This window comes from Macaca thibetana, chromosome 18 (assembly GCF_024542745.1).
Source record: "Macaca thibetana thibetana isolate TM-01 chromosome 18, ASM2454274v1, whole genome shotgun sequence".
Taxonomy (NCBI): domain Eukaryota; kingdom Metazoa; phylum Chordata; class Mammalia; order Primates; family Cercopithecidae; genus Macaca; species Macaca thibetana.
The window spans coordinates 27,439,565-27,461,073 of record NC_065595.1 but is presented as its reverse complement, the minus strand read 5'-3'; the positions used below and the strand labels follow the sequence as shown (position 1 = coordinate 27,461,073).

General features: G+C 37.8%; 1 protein-coding gene across 5 annotated transcripts in view; it reads left to right on the top strand.

Moving 5' to 3' along the window:
- DCC (DCC netrin 1 receptor) overlaps window positions 1-21,509 on the top strand; it is a 1,219,717-nt gene that overhangs the window by 751,630 nt on the left and 446,578 nt on the right. The window lies entirely within an intron of this gene.

The following is a 21,509-nucleotide window of genomic DNA, read 5'->3' as shown; positions in this document are numbered from 1 at the left end:
AGCCTTTTCTACATCTATTGAGATAATCATGTGGTTCTTGTCTTTGGTTCTGTTTATATGCTGGATTATGTTTATTGATTTGCGAATGTTGAACCAGCCTTGCATCCCAGGGATGAAGCCCACTTGATCATGGTGGATAAGCTTTTTGATGTGCTGCTGAATTCGGTTTGCCAGTATTTTATTGAGGATTTTTGCATCGAAGTTCATCAGGGATATTGGTCTAAAATTCTCTTTTTTTGTTGTGTCTCTGCCAGGCTTTGGTATCAGGATGATGTTGGCCTCATAAAATGAGTTAGGGGGGATTCTCTCTTTTTCTATTGATTGGAATAGTTTCAGAAGGAATGGTACCAGCTCCTCCTTGTACCTCTGGTAGAAATCAGCTGTGAATCCATCTGGTCCTGGACTTTTTTTGGTTGGTAGGCTATTAATTATTGCCTCAATTTCAGAGCCTGCTATTGGTCTATTCAGGGATTCAACTTCTTCCTGGTTTAGTCTTGGAAGAGTGTAAGTGTCCAGGAAATTATCCATTTCTTCAAGATTTTCTAGTTTATTTGCGTAGAGGTGTTTATAGTATTCTCTGATGGTAATTTGTATTTCTGTGGGGTCGGTGATGATATCCCCTTTATCATTTTTTATTGCATCTATTTGATTCTTCTCTCTTTTCTTCTTTATTAGTCTTGCTAGTGGTCTGTCAATTTTGTTGATCTTTTCAAAAAACCAACTCCTGGATTCATTGATTTTTTGGAGGGTTTTTTGTGTCTCTATCTCCTTCAGTTCTGCTCTGATCTTAGTTATTTCTTGACTTCTGCTAGCTTTTGAATGCGTTTGCTCTTGCTTCTCTAGTTCTTTTAATTGTGATGTTAGAGTGTCAATTTTAGTGGATTAGAGACTTAAATGTTAGACCTAATACCATAAAAACCCTAGAGGAAAACCTTGGTAGTACCATTCAGGACATAGGCATGGGCAAAGACTTCATGTCTAAAACACCAAAAGCAACAGCAGCAAAAGCCAAAATTGACAAATGGGATCTCATTAAACTAAAGAGCTTCTGCACAGCAAAAGCAGCTACCATCAGAGTGAACAGGCAACCTACAGAATGGGAGAAAATTTTTGCAATCTACTCATCTGACAAAGGGCTAATATCCAGAACCTACAAAGAACTGAAACAAATTTACAAGAAAAAAACAAACAACCCCATCAGAAAGTGGGCAAAGGATATGAACAGACATTTCTCAAAAGAAGACATTCATACAGTCAACAGACACATGAAAAAATGCTCATCATCACTGGCCATCAGAGAAATGCAAATCAAAACCACAATGAGATACCATCTCACACCAGTTAGAATGGCGATCATTAAAAAGTCAGGAAACAACAGGTGCTGGAGAGGATGTGAAGAAATAGGAACGCTTTTACACTGTTGGTGGGATTGTAAACTAGTTCAACCATTGTGGAAAACAGTATGGCGATTCCTCAAGGATCTAGAACTAGATGTACCATATGACCCAGCCATCCCATTACTGGGTATATACCCAAAGGATTATAAATCATGCTGCTATAAAGACACATGCACACGTATGTTTATTGCGGCACTATTCACAATAGCAAAGACTTGGAATCAACCCAAATGTCCATCAGTGACAGACTGGATTAAGAAAATGTGGCACATATACACCATGGAATACTATGCAGCCATAAAAAAGGATGAGTTTGTGTCCTTCGTAGGGACATGGATGCAGCTGGAAACCATCATTCTTAGCAAACTATCACAAGAACAGAAAACCAAACACCGCATGTTCTCACTCATAGGTGGGAACTGAACATTGAGATCTCTTGGACTCGGGAAGGGGAACATCACACACCGGGGCCTATTATGGGGAGGGGGTAGGGGGGAGGGATTGCATTGGGAGTTATACCTGATGTAAATGACGAGTTGATGGGTGCTGACGAGTTGATGGGTGCAGCACAGCAACATGGCACAAGTATACATATGTAACAAACCTGCACGTTATGCACATGTACCCTAGAACTTAAAGCATAATAATAATAATAAATTAATTAAAAAAACAAAAAACCAAAAAAACAAAGGCCCTCCCTTGCAATGCTGCCATATTGAAGATTAAACTTCAGCATGAGTTTTGGAGGGAATAAAAATTCAATCCACCAACTACTGTACTTTTTTATTTTTGGGAGATTTGTGCAGGATATGAGTTGCTGCTCTCTGGTGGCTCTCTTGTTGGGACAGGGCAATACCTCGACCAGCTGCTTCTCCAGGTTCTGTCAGATCTTCTGTTTCAGCTTTCCAACTGATTCCTGGCTTTGAAGACAGAGCAAGGACCCACAAGCCTACCAATGTGGGTGGACAGCCTCTTTAAGTATGAAAAGACAAGGATATGGATTCATCTTTAGAGCCTGCCAAAAGGAATACAGCTTTGTCTAGGGGGCATGCCAGACCTCTAACCCAAAGACTGTAAAATAACAAACAAATGTAATTTGAAGACAGTGAGTTTGCCTGATTTGTTATAGCAGCAGTAGGAAACAAAATTTGAATTCAAGATTCTTCCACTAATTTTGCCTCTACATTCTGATCATTTTGGAAAATTCTTATAGAAATTGTACAACTTTGAACAAATAGTGATTTTTAAAATGATATCTAGGACTATCATTGCCAAGGGACTTTGTCTTGATATTTCACAGGAAGATTTTTGGAACTATGAGAATGGGGGATCCTATAGTTCTTACTACAAGCATAGAATGCCTACCAAATAATTTAAAGTCAATCCTATTATCCAGGTACCCAGAGACTCCAGCCTCCAGAACAGAAGGAAACAGTCCTCACTGAAAGAACACAAAAGCCAGGAAGCCACAAGGAATTGAAAGACAAGAGAGATGATGCATTCAATAGCTTTTGCAGGAATTAATAAGTGAAGGCCAAGGGTTATAATAAATAACTAAAGGAAGAATTTAGCACAAACAAGACCACACAGAAGAAGAAAAATGTATACAAGAAAACCAATATGAACCACACCTAGATACCCAGGCAGAGATTTTTTTCCATCTAAAATAATTAAGGATCTTTACCAGTTCCTTAGCACAGAAATGTCAGGACCCAGTGCCTTGTCCTCATTATTCTTTATGTGTAAGATACTGGAGTAAATAATGCCAAATTATCATTCCAATGTGTAGGTTAAATAAACTCCCCAAACTACTTAGTCACCTTCTTAAATTTTTACCTTAATAATCTCACAGGGTATTATTATAGTGGATTTCCTGAATTGCTGAAATACTACTTAATCAAAGGAAGAAGCCATTAAAACATAGAATATGATGTGTTACAGGGCTGACTTCTGTTTGCTTATGCACACTTTAAAAAAAAAAAAAAGGAGGCCGGACACGGTGGCTCAAGCCTGTAATCCCAGCACTTTGGGAGGCCGAGGCGGGCGGATCACAAGGTCAGGAGATCGAGACCACAGTGAAACCCCGTCTCTACTAAAAATACAAAAAATTAGCCGGGCGCGGTGGCGGGCGCCTGTAGTCCCAGCTACTCAGGAGGCTGAGGCAGGAGAATGGCGGGAACCCGGGAGGCGGAGCTTGCAGTGAGCCGAGATCGCGCCACTGCACTCCAGCCTGGGCAACAGCGTGAGACTCCGTCTCAAAAAAAAAAAAAAAAAAAAAAAAAAAAAAAAAAAAGGAATATAAAGCTAACTTCTCATGTAGGAAGATGGTAGAATCGTCACTGCTGTCTCCAAAACTATACTTTTGTGATTTTGGCTTGAACTTAGACAGTACAAAGTTACTCATTTTCAGATGTTTGTCAAAATGATCTTCCTTCAAAAAAATTTTCACTTATTATGGTCTCAGTAATTAGGAATCATTTAAGAAGGATAAAGTTGAGTATTTTGTTTCTTATGTAAAATCCAGACCTCTGTCATTTCAGCTTCGGTAGAGTATTTTCTTAAACCATTGCTACCTGGAGTTTCTCCATAATGATGCCCTTTTTACTCCCAGCAATGATTTTCTATTATTTTGTGTAACATTTAAATTGGTTTTCTTATTAACAAAGTTAATGATCATATAGTTCTCATTGTGAATATTAAAAAAGATTAGCCAGAAACGAGCATTAACCCAGAACACTTGATATGTTTGTGATGCTTGATAATATGAACATGCTCTAATAAGTAATTCTATCCAGTTGTGTATTACTTACAATAAATATGGCCAGACATTCTTCATGGCAATGTGACTAGCTTAGTTATTAGTTTCATAAAGTGATGCAATGCTTTTACTTACTTTTTCTGTTGTTGTCGTTTGTTTGTTTTGATAAAGAGTCTCGCTCTGTCTCCTAGGCTGGAGTACAGTGGTGCGATCTCTGCTCACTGCAACCTCTGCCTCCCAAGCTCAAGTCATTATCCTGCCTCAGCCTTCCAAGTAGTTAGGATTACAGGTGCCTGCCACCACACCCGGCTAATGTTTGTAATTTTAGTAGAGACAGGGTTTCATCTTTTTGGCCAGGCTGGCTTTGAACTCCTGACCTCAAATGATCTTCCCACCTCGGCCTCCCAAAGTGCTGTGATTCCAGGTGTGAGCCACTGCGCCTGCCCGTACTCATGTATTTTTAAATAATTTTTTCCTCTTTCATGCCTTGTGTCTACTTCTGCCTCATCGCCTATAGAAAAAGAAGGCATTTGTGCTTTTGCAGGCCTCTTTCTTCATGAAAAAGTTACGAATTTTATAAATGCTTTTGAATAAAGATGAATGTAATCCAGGATGGACTTTACTTATTTTTTTCTTCCTAATTAAAAAAAAAAAGCTTAAACCTTCTTTATGGGCACCTGAAAGTACTGTGGCCCTTGACACAGTGCCTACTGTGCTGATTGACAAGTCATCTCTATTATATAGCCATATCATGGTTATACTTTAAGAAAATTGGGCCTAGCTTTCAAAGTCCTGTGAAGTCATGTGATGCACAAAGCAGTGAATTGTTTCATTATCTCAATTTTCTTATGACGTAATAAATTGTGTTTAGTTTAAAATCATTTTTATGTCACAGGTATATTGTATAAAGTGTCAATTCATTTTTAATCAACAGAATCATTATTTTTCATTAAATTGTGTTACTGCCACAAAGGAATTGAATATTTTATCCCAATTTCCAATTCAAATAGCATCTAACATTGAAGCTTTGAGAATCTTTGGCTCTACTTTCTCCACACGCCCCTCACTAGTTGGCCCACTATTTTGTCCTTGTTCATGTTCTGACACATACATGTATGTTTACCAGTTACTAAAATTTTAGGAAAGTTATTTTCTAATGAAAGTCATTATCCCTAACTTACTTGCAATATTGCTTGGTATTTTAAAATGTCTTTTGTTTCTTAAAGGAAGAATACAAGAAAATGTTCTTAATAGCAAATGTATTTCTTTAAAGGCAAATAGTTATCTACATTAAGTAGTGAATACAACTCTAAATGACAGTCCATGAGGCTGGGACATTCTCTCACTTTCTGATAGTGAAAAATATCTTTTCTGGGTGCTAGTGGTTGGCTCAATACTATGGGCTATGCAGAAAAATGTGGGAGAACTAGTGTTTTTAGGAGTGATATAAAGAATGTGTCATATGGTACATCTAGTTCTACATCCTTGAGGAATCGCCATACTGTTTTCCATAATGGTTGAACTAGTTTACAATCCCACCAACAGTGTAAAAGCATTCCTATTTCTCCACATCCTCTCCAGCACCTGTTGTTTCCTGACTTTTTAATGATCGCCATTCTAACTGGTGTGAGATGTTATCTCATTGTGGTTTTGATTTGCATTTCTCTGATGGCCGGATTATAAATTATGCTGCTATAAAGACACATGCACACGTATGTTTATTGCAGCACTATTCACAATAGCAAAGACTTGGAATCAACCCAAATGTCCATCAGTGACAGATTGGATTAAGAAAATGTGGCACATATACACCATGGAATACTATGCAGCCATCAAAAAGGATGAGTTTGTGTCCTTTGTAGGGACATGGATGCAGCTGGAAACCATCATTCTTAGCAAACTATCACAAGAACAGAAAACCAAACACCGCATGTTCTCACTCATAGGTGGGAACTGAACAATGAGATCACTTGGACTCAGGAAGGGGAACATCACACACCGGGGCCTACCACGGGGAGGGGGGAGGGGGGAGGGATTGCATTGGGAGTTATACCTGATGTAAATGAAGAGTTGATGGGTGCAGCACAGCAACATGGCACAAGTATACATATGTAACAAACCTGCACGTTATGCACATGTACCCTACAACTTAAAGTATAATAATAAATAAATTAAAAAAAAAAAAAAAGAATGTGTCATGTTTCCTGATGCTAAAACTATCCTAAGCAGTTCAATTGAGTTATGAAGCTTAATAAGTTTTCCAAGTTCAAGTAGAATGTCTTAGGGTGTAGGACAATTTTGGGGAAGCATTTCCACCTTAAAGAAGGAAATGGTGATGGCATGCTCTACAGTTATTTTACACCCTTGTTCTATAGACCGCACATGTCCTGGGGTTCCTGAGTGTCTCCATCCTGTTAACAGCACCTCTAGCAACTACATCGTAACAGAGTCTCAGGATTTGGGGCAGAATTCCAGCATCAGTTCCACATACTGAACCAGTAATCTATTTCCCAAGGAAATCAATCCCAGCAAAAGTTGAGCCCCAACTCTCTATAGCATGTGAATAAAACAGAAAACGGCTTAGAGAATACATGGCAAGCTGAAGAACGTAGATCAAAGACTTCCAATAAATTTGATGCTTTGTGTACTTAGAACTCATATAGGCATTATAGATCCAAGCAGTTTCAGCTAACTTTTCATCTCTCTCAAACCCTGGGTGAGTGATAAACATCCAAGAGAATAACATGAAAAGAAATATTTACTTTGACCCTTCTACCAAATATATATATATGTATACATACACATACACACACACACACACACGCACTATTCAAGCATAATAATGTGCTTTGGACTAAGTGGCTTATGCACAACATAAATTTATTTCTCATAGTTCTCGTGACTAGGTGAGCTTCCCTAGTCTGAGAGTAGGGTGCCGGCATGATGGGTGGGTTTCTGGTGAGGACCTTTTTCTGGGCTGCAGACTGATGACTTCTTGTATCCTCGTATGGTGCAAAGAGAGAGAGATAATTCCGTGGGGTCCCTTTTATAAGAGCACTAATTCTATTCATAAGGGCTCCTTCATGATCTAATAACCTCCCAAAAGCCTCACCTGCTAATATTACTTTGGAAGTTAGTATTTCAACATATGAATTTTGGAGAACACGAATGTTACATTCAGTCCTTTGCATATATTGTGTGTGTGTGTGTGTGTGTGTGTCTATACAAATATATGTCTTTAGACTTGATATATTTATCTTTAAAATGTATTGAATTCTGAATACCATTGGCTAGCAAAACTATGGGATGGACTGAAAATAGTCTTCTGATTTCTCATCTTAGCCTTTGCGATCATTAAGAACCCTGTGAACTATCTTTATATGACATTTTTTTTTTAATTCTAGGGAATTCAATACAGTAGTAGAATGCTATAGAATAACATGTTCATTATTTGTAAATTCATTTTCATCACATAAATTGACTTCTTAGGCTTCAAAATTCGGAGACACTTTTAATGTTAATCCTCACATCAAAGGTACCTTAAATTTTTAAAATATTATCCATTATTAGACTAGTTAGTAGGTTTATAAAGAATTTAGTGTGCTCTGAGATCTGTATTTTTAACAAGCAACCCAGGTGACTCTTAAATCAAGCAGATTTGGGAACCAAAGTCTTAAGGAAGTGAACTATGTAAATATTGTAGTATCCTCTTGTCTTTCTTTCTGTTTTGCCTGCCATTCCCTCCTCCAGAGATAATAATGCATAATAAATTAATAGAGGAATCAATGACTAGTCTATGGTTAGAAATGGACATTATAAAGCAAGCATTCCATCATTTATTAAAGCCTATAAAATGTATGTCATAGCATATGTTTTAACTTTATTGCAACAATCCATTTTATGAACAAAAATCTTCTAGATAGATATTTTGACACAGCCAAGAAGGAAACTGAATCTATGATTGTTCTGGGAGCCTGTTAGAATTGATGAAATTCAAGATCTAAGATGTATGAAAGCATTTTAGATGTGGAGTTAGCTGATATTATTTGGGTGGGGTTTCTTTCACGTTTATTTTGCTATTTTGCTTATAGTTATCAGTCTACTTGTCCATCTCCCCTTGCTGTAAGAGGCCTTGTTTTTCCTTCCATATACCAATCCAGTCCCCATCACAGACCCTGATGTATCATAGACCCCAAAACAACTTGTTAAGGAAATGAATTTCTATTCAAACGTGTACACACACACGCACGCACGCACGCATGCACACACACAATCTAGGCGTTTTTAATGCTGGCAACTGAATCACAAGAATGGAATAAAAGATACATTCTATCTCTGATATGAACAACTGCATTACTATTAAAGTAAAATGTGGGCCAGGTGTGGTGGCTCATGCTTATAATCCCAGCACTTCGGGAGGCCATGGCAGGCAGATCACAGGCAGATCACTTGAGGCCAGGAGTTTGAGGCCAGCCTGGCCAACATGGTGAAACCCCATCTCTACTGAAAATACAAAAATTAGCTGGGTTTGGGGGTGCAGGCCTGTAATACCAGTGGGTGGCTGAGGCAGGAGAATGACTTGAACTCAGGAGGTGGAGGTTGCAGTGAGCCAAGATCGCACCACTGCGCATTCCAGCCTGGGGAACAGAGCGAGACTCTGTCTCAAAAAACTAATAATTATATAAGATAAATAATAAAATAAGTGTGCTTACATAGAATTAATATTGATGATAAAATTTCGAATAACACATTACTATCGCATAGCACATCTTATTGCTTGAAATGAGACGTACATGACGTTTGCCAACATATATCAAAAAATTATTGTTGGGAAAATGATCATAAGACTGATTAAAGTTTTCTTAGTTCAATACATTTGAGCTCATGACATGTTTTGAACTCTGACCCCCCAAAAAGGAAGCATTAGGCATACTAATGGGATAAATCAGCCAAATCCTATCTGTCTGACCTTATTAGTGTAACTCTAGGATTTAGATTCTGACCTTCTATAATTATTGACACTTATTTAATTTATCTTTTCATCAATAGTGAAGCCTAGTACAGCTGCTATGGCACATGTAAATACATCACTGTTGCCAGCACAGGCTGATTGGCATTCATGCTTGAGCGTCTTTTTTATTTTCTCCTTGGCTGCTGGGAGTAGCCTGAGCAGCGTAGAAACTAAAGAGCGTCATCTATTAGGCATGACAGATTTGTATTCAGCGGTAAACGCCTGACCTTGCTCTACTCTCATCCATTCCCATCATCCCCTCGCCAGATGAAAGAATCTGCTTAACTCCTGTTTCCAGGCTGTTTCCTTGGCAACAATAACTGAGTCACTCTGAGAGAATAACTAATAGAAGAATACCTTGGTAGTGAGATTAAAGTGCTTTAAAAAAAGTCATCACCCACAGAATTATAAGTGAGAAATGTTTAAAATTGGAATTTTAAGATGATACCAGTCAGTGACATTATGATTTCCTTATTAACCCATTTCATTTTATGGTAATATTTACAGACTTTTCCCAAGGTATTTTAGTCTGAGACCAGAGTATCTAAGCTTTTAGGATCCATTTGTGTTATATGATGAAAACAGATTGGTTTTGTAATAAAACTTGTATTGCTTTAGCTGTTGAATTAGTGAGTAGAAGATACGTACAGACAATGTCCCAACTGGGAAGAAGGACTGTGTAATGAAATATGTACTATTTATTTTTCTTGTTTCTCTTCTGAAGGAGATGTACCTTTTTAAGGCATTATACCCGGAAGATCATAAAGCTACAAGTATCATTTTCCTTTAGGATTCTGCCCACTTCTTACTATCTGAAAGATTCATCAGCATTCTTGTTTCATATTGTTTTTTGACAACACGTCACGAGATTGTCAAAAGTCTCAGAATCCCTGTAGAATTCTTAAATTTGCAATGAAAATTATAGCACAAGCTGAAAACGAAACTTCTAAATTGTTCAGTGAAACTTTGATGGAATTTTATAGAATACTTTTAGATTACTTTATATCTTCATAAGAATGCATGCAGCTAATAGATACAGTATACAGAGACTCTGCATGGAGACCATTTGGGTAAAGTGTTTTCTACTCTAAATGTCTCCAATGATTCCATCGTGATTTATTAGTTTTGCCTTGGGCTCAAATAAATTTTAAATGATTTCTAAATATCTATTTTTCTATTATTCTAATTATATTTTTCTAATCTCATTTAGTAGTTTCTGAGGCCACTTAATGTTTGGATGTGCTTAACTGGGTCTAATAAATAATAGAGGACAGAAATAATGCAATAACATTAATTTAGATAATCTACTCTAGAACTCTGTATTAAATGAAAGCTTATCATCACTTATGATTAAGTCTCGCTATTACTACAGATTTTGAGAGTGCAATATCAGAATGATAATTACAGCTGCCAACAGAAGTCAACAAAGCCTATTTATCTGTTTTGCAATTTTAAAAAATTAGACAATTCCACTCACGTTTAGTACCTCTGATTAGAATGAACATTTTCTGCTTTGCAGTCTTTTTATAAAGGTTTAATATAAATTTATTCCAATTGTCATTGCCAATGCTCATTTCAGGAAATGTGTTTAACACAGAATGAAGTCTGAAGGAGGTGAGCACATCAAAGTGTAGAGATGACTGTTCACCAATCTTCAGATGACTGGATAGTCTGTTTCTCTCTCCATGGATATCCCGTGTTCACAGAGGAAGCAGCTGTCTTTGCTAATAGATTTAACAGGGAATAATCTTTCAAATAGTGTGTTTGACTTGGTCTAAGAACATGAAACAAAACTATATTAGCATCCAATTGCTCTGTAACATATTACCAATAATTTAATAGCTTAAACCAACATAAATGTATTATTTTAAATTCTAAAGGCTAGAAGTCTAAATTCAGTCTAACTGGCTAAAGTCAAGGCATCAATGAATTTCTTGGCTCATAGCCCCTTCCTTATATTCCTTCAAACTCTTGCTCCTCCTTCTATCCCGATTCAGACCCTCCTGAATCCACTCATAAGGACCTTTGTGATTGCATTGGGCTTATTTAGATAAAGCAGGTTAATCTCTTCATTTTAAAAATATTTAATTTATTTACATCTGTAATGTCTTTTTTACCATGTAAATTAACAATTTCTAGGGATTGGGATATGGATATCATTTTTTTTTTTTTTAGGGTATGAGGGTTTTATTCATTCTGCCACGAAAACAAACAACTTACTCTTCTAAAATGTGTGTGTGCAGAGTAGGCAGTCGGTAACTATTCCTCAAATGTATAAATGAGCATGAATACACAGAAATGTACAAGTAATAGTATTATGGAAAAACACCAGTGGCCAGGCACAGTGGCTGAAACCTGTAATCCCAGTGATTTCAGAGGTCAGGTTGGGAGGATTGCTAGAGGCCAGGAGTTTGGAGACATGGCAAGATCCTGTCTCTACAAAAAATCTAAAAACAAATAATTAGCCAGGTATGATCCTGCAAGTCTATAGTCCTAGCTACTCAGGAGTCTGAGGCAGGAAGGTCACTTGAGCCCAGGGTTCCAAGGTTGCAGCGAGCTCTGATTGCACCCCTGCTCTTTAGCCTGGATGACAAAGTGTGGCCTTGTTGCTAAAAAAAAAAAAAAAAAAAAAAAAAAAAAAGATAATGAAGAAGAGCTTGTAAAAATAAGAAGTGTAACTTTCAATAAATCATTCAAGAGTAACCTAACAATTGCTTGGTCAGATCTCCAGTTGAGTAAAATAGAGAAAATAGAGGGCTGAAAAGTGGAGTTTCGATCTGCAGTTGAATGGTTAGTTGTGCTGACATCTAGTTTTTGTTTGTGTGATTCCATGGGAGACTCAAAATTAAGGAGTGGAGAAGATATAGGCTAAGAAAAATAAGGCAATGAAAGACATCAAAATAAATATAATGAAGGGGCTGTGCTTTAGACTGAAGTTTATAGCCCCATGGTGAATTCTAGATCCTCTTTAGCTTTATTCTACTAGATACCACTAGGGAGAGAGAGAAGCAAAATAGAAGGAAAGGAAGCCTTAAGCAGAGAGCCCAAGCAATTGTTTAAAAATCAGCTTGCAGTTTGTGATATGATAATTATTATTATGATCCTCATCTATGATAGCATTACCATAATTACTATGCTAAAAATATCACAACTACTTTATCATGAAGTAAAATGTATTAATATTTAGAGTGGTACATTTTACACAAACTACATTCTCAAAGGGTTTACAAAGCTAGATAATGTAGTTAGAAATACACATCAAGGGAAAGAAAGAGAAGGAGAAAGGAAGAAAGGATGAAACACAAGGTGGAGGTGGGCTTCATTGTACTTGAAGATAAGCCTTTAGGGTGTGATATTAAGAAGGTTAAAGGGACTAAAACCTAGTGAGACAAAAAGTTGTATTAATGTGCCCATGCAATAATAAATTGTTTAATATATTTAATTTTCTATCCAACTGATTAATGAGCTAATGTAGACAAACTTTAGTTCACATTCGTATATCTTCTGTTTTTAGTTTTCTCCATCTTTAAAGCATTAAAAGGTGTAAATTGGCCGGGCGCGGTGGCTCACGCCTGTAATCCCAGCACTTGGGGAGGCCGAGGCGGGCGGATCACGAGGTCGGGAGATTGAAACCACCCTGGCTAACACGGTGAAACCCCGTCTCCACTAAAAATACAAAAAATTAGCCAGGCGCGGTGGCAGGCGCCTGTAGTCCCAGCTAATCGGGAGGCTGAGGCAGGAGAATGGCGTGAACCTGGGAGGCGGAGCTTGCAGTGAGCCGAGATCATGCCACTGCACTCCAGCCTGGGTGACAGAGCGAGACTGTCTCAAAAAAAAAAAAAAAAAAAAAAAAAAAAATTGAAAATTGAAAATTGAAAATTGAATCAGTTATTTCTGATTTATGAATAAATGAGCTGATCACTTTCCTGTTGCCCTTCTATGTCTGGGGCACCTAGACCATCATCCTGCTCACACTACATCCTGTTGCCACTTATATGGTTTTCTGTATTCATCTTAAAATATCATAAAGGCGTTCATTTATAGTATTATGTGTATAACTACTATATGCTGTACCTGATGTCATTTTAAAATAATATATGCCTTGAAGTAGCTTAAACTTGATTGGGGAAGATAGATGAGAATAGCAATAAATTAGACCAGATTGAAACATACATATTTGATTTTCATACATCTTTTAAGGCTCAAAATATATCTGGTCTTTATTATAATGTTGTACTAGTCAGCTAGGGCTGCCATCGAAAATACCATGGACTGGGTAACTTTAACAACAGACGCTTATTCGCTCACAGTTCTAGAGGTTAGAAGTCCATGATTAATATGCAGGCAAATTCATTTACTGGTAAGGGCTCTCTCCCTCTTCTGCAGAAGGCCACCTTCTTACTGTGTCTTCACATGACTTTCTTTTGTTTGCATACTGAAACAGAGAGAGAGGAGAGAGATTTGATGTCTCTTCCTCATCTTAAAAGGATACCAGTCTTATTTGATTAGAGTCCCACCATTGTGCCCTAAACCTTAATTACCTCCTTAAAAGCCCTGTCTCTAAATACAGTGACACTGGGGGTTGGAGCTTCAACATATCAATTTTGAGGCTACACAACTCAGTCAGCTGAAGGCATCAGCTGATGCCTTCTCAGATTACATCAGTATCCTAAAATGCCCCTGTTCTCTGACTTCCTACAGAGTACATTGTCTAAATTTCACAACTAGAAATTGATCTTAGAATTGTTATTTGAGTATTTTGACTTATCTCAAAATTGTTAGTTCAGTGTAGAGTGGTACTATGTTTCATTTTCAGAATAGAGGTTTTTATTTTTTAATTCCAAAACAATTCCAAACAATGAAAAGTTGCGACAATACTACAAAAGTTGTAAAAATAGTAGAAAGAATTCTTATGTTCTGTTTTTACAGAGACCTTACTAAGATTTTGCCAATTATCCCAGTAGTATCCTTTAAAGTAAAGAGTAAGATCCAGGATCAGCCATTGTACAGTTTTCCTATTTTCTAGTTTCTTTCAATCTGTTACACTTTCTCCATTTTTCTTTGGCCTTCATGACCTTGAGACTTTTGAAGATTACAAGACAGTCACTTTATAGAATGTCCATCAACATGAATTTATCTAGTGTTTCCTGATGATTAGACCTAAGTTACACATTTTGAGTCGAGCTAGCACAGAACTGATGCTGTTGTTCTCATCGCATCACACTGGGTGGCACATGACATCAATTTTTCCCATTATTGATGGTGGCAACTTTGGCATTTATTAATATGTGTACTGCCAGATTTCCCTACTTTGAAGTTCCTTTGTCCCCCTTTATAATTTCTTTTCTGGCTGGGAACAGTGTTCACACATGTAATCCAAGCACTTTGAGAGGCTATGGCATGAGAATCACTTGAGCCTAGTAGTTTGAGACCAGCCTCAATAACATAGGGGAGATGCCATCCCTACAAAAAGTTTTTAAAAATTAGCCCAGCTGTGGTAGCATGTGCCTGTGGTCCTGGCTACTCTGGAGGCTGAGATAGAGAGGATTGCTTGAGCCCAGGAATTCAAGGCTGCAGTGAGCTGTGATGGCGCCATGCACTCCAGTCTGTATGACATAGCAAGACTTCATCTCAATAATAATAATAATTTGTATTCTGTAGAGAAGTATTTCGATGCAGAGTAAAGTCCTATTCCTCATGTTTCTTTCCTCCATTAGTTTTAATAGCCACTTGTTGCTTGCCTAAATCAGTTATTATTAGTAAGTTGCCAAATGATGAGTTTCAACTCCTATGATTCCTTCTACTTGTATTAGTTTGTCTCCTGAGAGAAGAACATTTTCTTCCCCCATGTATTTATTTATTCATTTATATTCATGTGGACTCATGATCTTTATTTTATTCAATGGGTTATTACCTATTATTATCATTCCTTATTTTGATATTCAAATTATCCCAGATTCAAGCAGTGGGCATCCTTCTAGCTTCCTACTGTGCCCTTTGACATGTTTTAATTACATTGTAATCTGAATCTTTCCTGAAATACTTTACCACAAAGCTCTAAATAATGCAAGCACATGGAGATCCACAGAATTTAGTTTCAATTCTGTCATTACTAGTTTCTTCCTAGCTGTGCAGTTTCAACAAGTAAAACCTGTGCCTTGATTTCTTATTCTGTGAAATGGAATAGGAGTTAACTTGCCCAGTTCTTTAATAATAATAGCTAATATTTATTGGGTGCTATATATTTGTCCTCTAATCCTTGACAACAGGTAGGGATTAAGTAACCTGTTTTTAGCTGAATAACTAGTAACTTCCTAAAGGAGGTTTGAACCCCAAAAGAGTGACTTTAGGATCATAGCAAGAAGGTAATAAAGGTAAATTCTATTATTGTTACATGTTATTTATATTGTAATGAGAGTTGTAATAAATAAGAGTTGTCTACATTGTTGTCTTGGAGTCTGAACTAGCAGAGGATTCACCTAATTTCAGCTAGAAGTAACAGGTATATGAGTTTTACTCACTTAAGAGACTTTCTTTTCGTTTCTTTTTTCTGTTTTTTTTCCTCTCTCTCTCTTTTTTTTTTTTTTTAGACAGAGTCTTGCTTTGTCACCCAGGCTGGAGTTCAGTGGCGCAATCTCAGTTCACTGCAACCTCCACCTCCCAGGTTCCAGCAATTCTCCTGCATCAGCCTCCCAAGAAGCTGGGATTACAGGCAGGCACCACCATGCCTGGTGAATTTTTGTATTATTAGTAGAGATGGGGGTTTTGCCATGTTGGCCAGGCTGGTCTCCAACTCCTGACCTCAAGTTATCCACCCACCTCAGCCTCCCAAAGTGCTGGGATTACAGGTGTGAGCCACTGTGCCCAGCCACTTAGGAGACTTTCCATTTCTCTCATACCCTTAGCATGAGATAAGAAAAGAATAAAGGAAGTTTCTGTGATTTACTCTGAGTATCAGGAGAGACACATATTAATTTACTTGTTCTAAGATATTAGTTCTAATTAAAGAAGATTTTTTAGCAACCTCTTAGTTTCAAATACTATAATGTTCACAGCAAAAATTTAGAAAGGAGAAAGAAACTGTTGCACTGTTGAAGTAAAGTCAGAGAAAAGAGACAGAGAAAAAGGAGAACGAAGACAAAAGGAACAAGGGACGGAGGGAAAGAAGAAAGGCGGGAAGAAAGGGAGTAGAGTCGGAGAAAAGAAAGAAGGAGCAGGACAAAAGGGACAAAGGAAGGGAGGCAGAGAAGAAAGGAGAAAGGGAAGGAAGAAAGAAATACAGAAAGGGAAGGCAGGAGGGAGGGAGAGAAAGAAATACCGAGCTACCTGTGTAGCAGAGAAGGTCTCAGAGATCAGATGCCTAGTTGTGCTGCTCCCATCTCTTGATAAGCTCTGAGCACTCAGATCTCTTGTGCAATAAATAACCTGATCCTAATAGATTCCAAGGAAAGTTTGCAAGAAATGGCCAGAGGAAGTGAGAGGCCTGTTTTAAGATAGAGAGAGGGCTACCATCCTTTTATGTGGCATCTGAAAGATTGCCACACGGAGCATGTTTTGGAGACTCAATTTTTATGTAATGGGTGTCGGTACTATCCAGACCATGGGGGTGGAAGACATGTACTTTTTAATCCCATAGCACCTTCACCTTCATCTTGTTCCACAAAATCAACATTTATTTGGATGGCTGTCTTTTTAGCTTTCCTAATAACAGTGCAATTTTACTTTACATGTAAAATATAGCAATAACAAATTGAAAAGGAAATAATTATAGTCATGAAATACTCTCATGGAGGCATCTCCTTCCAGCTAGTTCCAGGTGGCCCAAGGTCGATTGTGAACACTCAGGATGGATGGCGTATCTGTCCTGTCTCTAGAGGTGTCTGGGTGGGCACACACACCTATATGTGCACTTGACAATGTGCTTGTTCACAATGTTAAAGAAAGTTGTAAGGTGACCAAGTCAGAGACGAGTAGGGGCCTGCGGAAAGAGCTAGTTAGATTAATCCTTAAGGAATGAGCCCTGAAATATTGCATGGGCTGAAATGAGAGGCATGACCAGTACTAAATCAGCAGACCCTGTGACTCTTTAATAGTGGCGCTAACCCAAAATGTTTTTAGGCCTGAAAAAAATAGGCAAGGTGATCTTTATGCAAATTATTCTCTGGACTGCTAGTCACACACACCAGCATGCTGGGAACAATAAGCACACAGAGATATTTGTTCAAACTATTTGATTTCCCATAAGGCTACTTAGCCAAGAAAATGTAGAGAACAATTTACTTTTTACTGACATGTCTGTTGTCCTTTCTTCTACAGCCATTCTCCCAGGATGAGGATAAAATGTGGAGTCTTGATTCTGAGACACTGTTTGTCTTTACTAGAGATGCCATCAAGGTTCTGGTGATTCCCTAGGACAAGTGGCAGTGCTTCCTGACACTACCATTGGGCTCTGTGTGTGTGTGTGTGTGTGTGTGTGTGTGTGAGTGTTGATGTTGATTTCTTTCCTCTTGGCATATAGAAGTCCCAAGTGCCCCACTGACCCATTACCTGAGCCTGTAATTACTTCAGGAGCAGGGAATGAAAAGGGCATATCTCTTCTGCTTTCAAGGAATGACAGACTTGGGAAAGTAAGCAGGCCCTACATTAAGGCAAATCTCTCAGGAGAGCTTAAAGACTCAAGTCTTGACTCGGATACATTTTTGCATCAATAGGGGCCCTACTCATTACCAGTGAAGGCTGCTGAAGTTGTGGAGTTGGCACATGACCCTGAAAATGCTTCACTGTAAAGACAGATTCCAACGCCCGTATGTGACATGCAGGCACAAAAATGTAATTGCTATAATTAGCCAGCATCCCTTTTTCAGAGTGCTACTATTTCGTGACTACTTGCCTACTTCATTTTGTTAAAGATAAAATGTTCTTCCTATTTTTAAAAAGTAAGCTGTTTGTTCACAAGCCATTTTTAGAGACACGTTCATTTTTAAAGGTATTTTTTAGAAGGATAAGTGATCATTCCATGTGTTTTTATTCTTTTGATTGTCTAGGATCTAGATTTTGTAATTTTGTGAATCCATTTCCAAACTCTGCAAGGCTGTCTATATTATATGTTATATAAAAGCCCTCTGCTTAATTTTTTAACATATATGTGTTTCCAGCCTAATATCCAAGCTGTATTGCTGTGGGTGAGTGAGCATTGCTCCCTCAGACAGTCTGCTTAGCTGATTTTTGAAGTTAATTATGGTGCAGTGAAATCTAAAGGTCAGATCACGTCTATTTTCCTGGCTTGTTCAATGCTATGGGCATATGGGCACCAGATAAATCCCTTAACTGCTGACCTAACTAATAACTTTCCTGTACACTTTAACCTATTTCCTGTTCCAGGTTTTCAGACTCTTTAGTGTGCTTTAGGGTCTTCAGAATGGATTATTACAGAGCACATCCCCCAAAGGCTACCATGAAGACCCCCCTTGGAATTTCAAATCATAATGTGTAAGGTAGCCTTTCTGCAATATGCCCCCAAGTTATCAGCATATTTCACCAATTGCCTGGATTTTTCATTTTATCCTTGCCACTCAAGGAGAAAATTAAATTTTAGAGAGAATTTTGAAAAACATGTAATGCTTAGGGTTAGTTACTAAGGGATGGTTAGCTCACAGTTTCTGCAAATTATCTTGTTATTTATTTATTCATACATTTACCCCATTCATTTATGAATTCATTCGTTCAGTGATTTCTTACTGAGCACTACCCTAGAATATATCACCATGCAAAATTCCATGGTATACAAAAATTCAAGAATCATAGAACCTGACATAATGGCATGATCATAACATGAACTGTAAATCCAGGCCCAGCTTCTATCAGTGAGAGACAAAACCAGAGTACACACCCTGTGCAGTGCATGATAGCAGAAACTTGAGGAGGTCCGAAAGAATAGGGGAACACAAAGCAATGAGAACCCAGGGTAATAACTAAAGCAGCATGTTTTGTATTTGTTTAGGGTGTTTTTTATTTTTATTTTTTTCTTGAAGCCTAGGCTGGAGTTCAGTGGCATAATCATGACTCAGTGCAGCCTTGACACTTGAGCCTGGACTCAAGTGATCCCTTTTGCTTCAGCTTCCAAGTAGCTGGAACTTATGTTGCATTCTTTAAAATAACCCTAAATGTTCATCCATAATTAAAATAATGTGCTATGACTCTCTATGGAAATTTAAAGCCAATAGTTGTCATTTGTATTTGCTTATCTAATCCTAAGTCAGCTGTTCGCAGAACACTTCTGTTGTGCTTTCATGAAATGTTTGATCCTTTTAGGATTATTGTTCCTCTAATGTAAAGTTCTATTTCTTAATATTAGAGCAGTATTAAATTTAAGATATTACATTCTGAATGAATTCTTCTGCCACAGTTTGAATCCAAATATTCTCAGTAGGAAAAGGTTAAGCATGTGAGTGTGTTTATTCATTATTTGCCTTTATATTAACTGGACCAATACATGGGGATTTAGAGGAAGAATCTAGAAACACAGCTAGACTAGGGAGAGGCAAGTGAGGCACTTGCTTGGGGGATACCATTTAAGGGGATTCCAAAGCCCTCTGTAATCAAAATAATATTTTAACACAATAATTTTTAAAAATTAAAATTAATGCCAAAATCCACAAACAACATACCAAAATCTTAAATTCAGACAGAATTGGTGATACTGATTTTCCTCTTGCCACAGGCTCCAGTGTGGCCCAGCATGGCAGTGATCTATAATAGGTGCATCGTATAACAGCTATAGAGGTTTAACTCTGGGTTGCATCACTTCTCAGAATCTTTTAAGACCTAGTGATATGGTTTGGCTCTGTGTCCCCGCCCAAATCTTATCTTCAATTCTCACATATTGTGGGAGGGAGCCTGTGGGAGTGGGAGATAATTGAATCATGGATCAGGTCTTTCCTGTGCTGTTCTCTTGTTAGTGAATAAGTCTCACAAGATCTGATGGTTTTAAAAATGGAAGTTTCCCTGCACAAGCTCTCTCTCTTTGCCTGCTACCATCTGTGTAAGATGTGACTTGCTCCTCCTTGCCTTTTGCCATGAGTGTGAGGCCTCCCCAGCCATGTGGAACCGTAAGTCCATTAAAACCTCTTTTTCTTCTCAGTCTCAGGGTTGTCTTTATCACAGTGTGAAAATGGACTAATACACTTCGCTATTTGATTTTCTGGTAATTCAAAAAAATGCAATTGCTTATCACTGGAACAGTTTTACAAGTAGGCAATGAGCTTGAATATGTTTGGATTATCCTTAAAGGTCAAACTACAGCCAGGAAATTAATGTGGATTAATTAACAAATGAGTAAGCTGCAGAGTTTGGCCTTGAACTTTCCCTTCTGACTTCTGGTTTGGTGCCCTTGTTAAGTCATCATACTAGGTCCTGAAAGCTCAAGAGGTAGAAGTAGGTTATTTATCATTTAGATCTGTCTGTGCAGTCTCCTAGAGAGGGTCTATGCAAATTCAATTTCACCCATAACACAAAATGAATACACCACGTGGGAGCAGACAGAGAAGAAAAGTAAGTTAATTCCCATCTATGATTATGTAAATGCATTCTAGTTTTCATGCATGCATTTAATGGGTTGGCAATCATAATTTTAATACTACTGGAAAATGGTACTATTTGGATATTTGTAAATTAAACGTGTTCTTGTATTAATTGGCATCCTTAGATTTCCAGATTTTGGACAAACAAGGTGAGAAGATGCTGTGACTAAAAGATTCTGTGCAAGGAAGAAATGTGTTCTTTCTGGTGCTATTTCTTGTCACAGAAGTTGTTAGCAGGCAGTTTAGATTTCCTCAAGAAAGAAAGCCAAGCATCTTCTTGGGATACTTGGATAATATTCTGACAATAGCAGGCTACCTTGTTGGCAATGGAAAATGTTCAAGAACCACAGGTGCCATTAGATTCAAGCCCATTTATTTCCCAAGCTTATCTGTCTTGGAAAGATCTTAGTCCCAGAGGTTAGCCCCAAATTCATGAACATTGTTTTTGTCTCATGGCCCTCGCTTTATAATGGGCTCTAGTACAAAGAAATGATGTGTATTTTTATTTATCTGTATCTTGTTAAGTAATCACATTTCAGGCTACACAAGTAGGATCTAACTAGGCAAAAGAGTTAAATACATGTATTTGCAGTACACAAATTGTTTTTGAAAGGATTGCTATTTTATTCATACACTGGCTTCATTAACACTGTGATGAACCGTTCACATTATAAGTTAAGTTACCTGATTTCACTCATGCTTTCCTGTCCCCTCCCACCTGCATATCCCATTTTTAGAAGGTGCTTTCTGTGCCTGGGAAGTAG